The sequence below is a fragment of the Halichoerus grypus genome, chromosome 11 (genome assembly GCF_964656455.1).
Source record: "Halichoerus grypus chromosome 11, mHalGry1.hap1.1, whole genome shotgun sequence".
Lineage (NCBI taxonomy): Eukaryota > Metazoa > Chordata > Mammalia > Carnivora > Phocidae > Halichoerus > Halichoerus grypus.
The window spans coordinates 97,300,832-97,306,831 of record NC_135722.1 but is presented as its reverse complement, the minus strand read 5'-3'; positions in this window follow the sequence as shown (position 1 = coordinate 97,306,831).

Genomic DNA, 6,000 nt, shown 5'->3' with positions numbered 1-6,000 from the left:
GAGCTCAGAGACCTTCTAACCGCATTCTCCGCCTCGAGTCTCACCGTCAGCCTGCTTCCTTACACTCAGTTGTCACGGTGACGTGGCACAGACTCCCATCACGTCAGTCCCTCCTTGAAATCTTTCCATTTTTCTCCGAACCTTTCTTGAATGAAATCCAAAATCCTTGGTAGGATCTGCCCTGTCCTCTTTTGACACTTCCCCACATGTCCCTTACATTCAAGCAACACTGAAGTATTCTTTGTTTTTCAAAGGCCTCTTTCTTTTGCATGTTTCTGTGAAAGTTTTGTCACATGGCATTGTCGTTTCTCCAGGTCTAAACTAATAGCTGGTACAAAGCAGACGTTCAGTAAAGGCTCCGTGAGTAAGTAAAGGGACAGAAAGTTGAAGGTAAGGACACCAAAATCAGAAGACTTTAAGAGTACACCTTAGGAGCACCTGGGTGGCTCAGTCGGTTAAGCACTGGCCTCTTGATTTTGGCTCAGGTCATGATCTCAGGGTCATGGGATCCAGCCCTAAGCTGAGTTCCCCCACGGGTTCCGTGCTCCGCAGGGAATCTGATTGGGATTCTCTCTCTCTTTCTCTCCCTCTGCCCCTCTCCCCATTTGTGTGTGAGCATGCTCTCTCTCTCTCTCTCTCTCTCTCTAATAAATAAATAAAATCTTTTTTTTTAAAGTTTTAAAAAGATTTTTAAAATCCTTTTTTTTTCAAGATTTTATTTGAGACAGAGGTTGAAAGAATGAGTGGGAGGAGGGGCAGACTCCCTGTGGAGCAGGGAGCCTAACGTCGGACTCGATCCTAGGACCCTGGGATCATGACCTGAGCCGAAGGCAGACCCTTAACCGACTGAGCCACCCAGGTGCCCCAAATAAATAAATCTTTAAGAAGAAAAAAAAGAGTACACTTTATTTTATTTTGGGGGGGTTTCCTTTTTTTTTAATTTAAGTTCAATTAATTAACATATAGTGTATTATTAGTTTCAGAGGTAGAGCTCAGTGATTCATCAGCTGCATATAACACCCAGTGCTCATTCCATCACATGCCCTCCTTCATGCCCACCACCCAGTTACCCCATCCCCCCACCTTCCCTCCAGCAACCCTCAGTTTCTTTCCTATGCTTAAGAGTAAGAGTACACTTTAGAGGTAACTAGGAAGAGAGGGAAAGGAAATGCTTTAATGCCACACTTGCTTCAAGCTTGTACAAGGTGAGATCATAATAATCAAATAATAATTCTTATCACTTTTCTCTCTTCGAGAGATATGAACTTTGGTCAACGGTACAATTTTTTTTTTTTTTTGAGAAAAAGAAAACACATGCACAGGGGGTGGGAAGGGGCAGAGGGAGAGGGAGAGAGAGAATCTTAAGCAGGTTCCGAGCCCAGCATGGAGCCTGGTGAGGGGCTTGATCTCACGACCCTGAGATCATGACCTGAGTCAAAATCAAGAGTTGGAGGCTTCACCGACTGAGCCCTCCAGGCACCCCATCATCAGTACAATTTCAAAGGGAGACAATTAAACTGATTTTACATAAAATTTTTTTTAAAACAAACAAATAGCCCAGCACATGCTACTGCCATAATCTCCCGATAAAACAAGACCCTTTGGGTATGAATCCCAAGGTCTGAGAGTTCAGCTGGGAAGGGTCATTTATTCTGCAAACATTAATTGGGCTGGCGCAGATACTGCTTAGCACAGGGGCTACAACGATAAGTCATACAGGATTCCTGTTCTCAAAGAGCTCATCGCCCCCAAATCAGCGAGCCCTTGCCTTTGACCAGAACTATACCTAATCCTTTACAGAAAGCCAGTTGTCCACGCTGGGGTCAGTATTTATTTATTTATTTTATTTTTTAACTAATTAAAAAAAAGATTTTATTTATTTATTTGAAAGAGAAAGAGGGAGAGAGAGAGGGAGAGAGAGAACAAGTGGGGAGGAGGGGCAGAGGGAGAGGGAGAAGTTCAGCAGGGAGCCCAACGCGGGGCTGGATCCCAGGGCCTGGGATCATGACCTGAGCCAAAGACAACCGCTTAACCAACAGAGCCACCCAGGTGCCCCTGGGGTCAATATTTAAAGTCCTTTTAGTCGGGGCGCCTGGGTGGCTCAGTCGTTAAGCGTCTGCCTTCGGCTCAGGTCATGGTCCCAGGGTCCTGGGATTGAGCCCCACATCGGGCTCCCTGCTCCGTGGGAAGCCAGCTTCTCCCTCTCCCACTCCCCCTGCTGTGTTCCCTCTCTCGCTGTGTCTCTCTCTGTCAAATAAACAAATAAAATCTTAAAAATAATAAAGTCCTTTTAGTCATAGGTGTCACTATACATAATATTTTGGAACTCAGAAATGGAAACTCATGGATTCAGGGCAGTAGCAAAATGTAACCATCGCTTCCTTTATAATAAATGGTGCCTGTGTAGAAGGGTAATAGACTTGGCCCTTCCTTCCCCAGAAGACAGTAGCATCTAAAGATTCTGAACTGTCCGGGCACCTGGATGGCTCAGTCAGATGAGTGCCTGGCTCTTGATTTCAGCTCAGGTCCTGATCTCAGGGTTGTGGGATTGAGCTCCCCCACCCCCCATCGCCTCTGCGCTCAGCGGGGAGTCTGCTTCTCTTCCTCTACCCCTTACCTCCCCCACCCCCTGCTTTCTCTCTCTCAAAATAAATAAATAAAATCTTTTAAAAAATTATTAAGATTCTGAACTATCTTCTGTTAGTGATGATCAAGCCGTCCAATGGGCAAGCTTGAATGACTCAGGCACTGTTCTTAGTTCGATGACTTTTAGGACTACTAATGCAATGTTTTCCATTGGTGGGCTGTTTGGAGAAAGGACATTGATGGTTTGAGAGAAGGTATCTTCCCCAATGCCTAAGGAAATCCCTGGGGGTAAAATGTGTCTACCTGAATGAGAGAGAAGACACTTTACTTAGATTATGTCATTCAGTCTTTTTTTTTTTTTTTTAAAGATTTTATTTATTTATTTATTTGAGAGAGAGAATGAGAGAGAGAGCTTGAGATGGGGGAGGGTCAGAGGGAGAAGCAGACTCCCCGCTGAGCAGGGAGCCCGATGCGGGACTTGATCCTGGGACTCCAGGATCATGACCTGAGCCGAAGGCAGTCGCTTAACCAACTGAGCCACCCAGGCGCCCCTATGTCATTCAGTCTTGATAATACTCTTGTGACGTTGCTATTAATATCCTTATTTTTGCAAATTAGGAAACAGGTGTGATAAGCCTAGGCGCCTGGTTCAAGATCACATAGCTGCAATTACGGGACCTGCAATTCAAGGCCAGATTGGTGACTCTGAGCCCATGTTAGTTCCACCACAATACTGGTTTGTGATGAAAAGTCTTTCTAGAGAGGGGGAAAGGGAGTGAACATCTAGAGGTCCATTCAAACCAGAAGTAGTTCATAAGCTTGCAAAAAGGGGCACAATTTGGGGTTCCTGTCTTAAATTTTCCCTTTTGTCACTTGGAAAAAATGTCAAATATGTGCATTTCCATTAGGTTGGCAAAGATCAAGAAGTTAAAGATCCTTTCTGGAAGGCTGGGGGAAAGAGGCACTCTTAAACGTTGCTGGTGGGAGTTATGAATTAGTATAATCTTTATGGGGGATAACTTGGCAACATCTATCAAAATTAGAAACATATGGTACCTTTTTTTAAAAAAGATTGATTGATTTTAGAGAGCGAGGGAGAGAGAGAGAGAGCCCATGAGCGTGAGGGAGAGACAAAAGGAGAGGGAGAGAGAGAATCTCAAGCAGACTCTGCACTGAGTGCGTAGCCCAATGTCAGGCTCAATCTCATGACCCTGAGATCATGACCTGAGCCGAAGTCAAGTGTCGGATGCTTAACCGACTGCGCCACACAGGCACCCTGAAAGGTACATACGTTTTGACTCAGTGATTCCACTTCTAGAAATTTATACTACAGAGATATTTGCACATTTGCAAAATTACAAATGGCCAAAGTAATGCGCTGCAAAATGGTTTGAAATCACAAAAGTTTGGAAACAACTTAAGTGGCCACCTCTGGAGAACAGGTGAAATCAACTATGCGAATAAACATCTACTCCACTCGGCCCTAAGAATGAGGAAGTGCCATCTACTAATAGGAATTATTTCCGAGATACAGATTTCCAAGCAAGATCCAGGAAGCGTGGTCGATACTCTCTCATTTATGAGAGAAAACTTCTATATGCACTTGCTTGTCTAGGCACAAACTCTCCCTGGAAGACTGTTTGAGACACTATCACATTAGTTGCCCCTAAGAAAAGGTGTGATATGACTGGGGGAGGGGAGTTCAGAACAAGAGTGAAGACTTTAATTCCTTGAAACTTTTTTTTTTTTTTTTGAGAGAGAGAGAGAGAGAGAGAGAGAGCATGAGCTGGGGGAGGGGCAGAGAGAGAGGGAGAGAGAATCTTAAGCAGGCTTCACGCTCAGCATGGAGTCTGTCTTGGGGCTCATCCCACGACCCTGAGATCATGACCTGAGATGAAATCAAGAGTGGGACGTTTACTCGTCACTTAACTGACTGAGCCACCCAGTCGCCCCTAATTTCTTTAAACTTTTAACCATACGAATGTATTAGGTATTCAAGAAAAAGAAACTGAATTAAAATTTAAAAATAAAGTACATGCGTTTTTAAGACATTCACATTGTACAGTCGTCACCACCATCCATCCCCATAACTGTTTTCATCTTGTAAATCTGAAACTTTATACCCATTAAACAATAACTCCGCCTTCCCCTCACCCTAGCCCCTGGCAACCACATACTTTCTGTCTCTATGATTTTGATTACTCTAAGTAACTCACACAAATGGAATCAAACGGTATTTGTCTTTTTGTGACTGGCTGATTTTACTTGGTGTGCTGTGCCCGTGATTCATCTGTATTACAGCATAGTGCAGAATTTCCTTCCTATTTTTCCCCTTCCTTTTTAAGGCTGAATAATATTCCAGTAAATGAATATACCACATTTTGGTAACCCATTCGTCAGTTGATGGACACACGAGTTGTTTCCGTGTTTTAGCTATTGTGAAGAATGCTGCGATGAACAAGGGTCTACAAATCTTTGAGATGCTGCTTTCAATCCTTTTGGGTATATATCCAGAAGTAGAATTGCTGGATCACATGATAATTCTATTTTTAATTTTTTGAGGAACCATCCTAATGTTTTGTTACTATTTTCCACAGCAGCAGTACCATTTTACATTCCCACCGACAAGTGTTCCAATTTCTTTACATCCTCATCAGCACTGATTTTCTGGTTTTTGTTTTTTGTTTGTTTGTTTATAGTAGCTCTCCTAATGGGTGTGAGGTGGCATAGTTTATCTTTGGGGATCAGCAGTATGGTTATTGGATATTGGTGTCAAACCCCCAAGACTTTGAGTGCTGCTACTTACTAGCCGTGGGACCTTGGACATTATCCTAGGCCTCAGTTTCCCCATTTGTAAAATCAGAGGGCTGGCCAGAACTGAATGCACATAAAACACTCAGGTCACGGAAGGCACCCAACAAATGTAAGTTACTATCATTTCTGCCTTAAAAGCTCCAACAATAAACCAAAACCTGATTGGCTCTGGCTCCTTTGGACCAGTTCTGGAGGCAAAGAGACAAACTAGATTTCTCAAGGAGTTTTTCTAGCTAGGGGCTTGGGTCTAGGGGACTTCATACATTCTTCGCTGACCTTCTTCCTGCTGCCCCCACCCGACCTGCAGACCTCCCACCTATGCCAAAGGAAGTGGGCTTGAAGTGAGGTTACTTAGAACCCAGCCAGTTTGTTTTCTCGGGGGGGGAGGACGGGAAGAAATCCTGTTGACACAGTTATGTAAAGCCTGTCACTCAGTCCCCTGCTTATTACCTCTGCAGACCGTTATGCATATTACAGAAGGGGGGGCGGCAAATACAAAAGAAAAATAAGCGAGAAAGAGTGAGAGAGTGAACAAATCAGGATGCATGAGGGAATCCACGTGGTCGCCAATCTGTAACTGATCAGAGCAGCTACACTGAA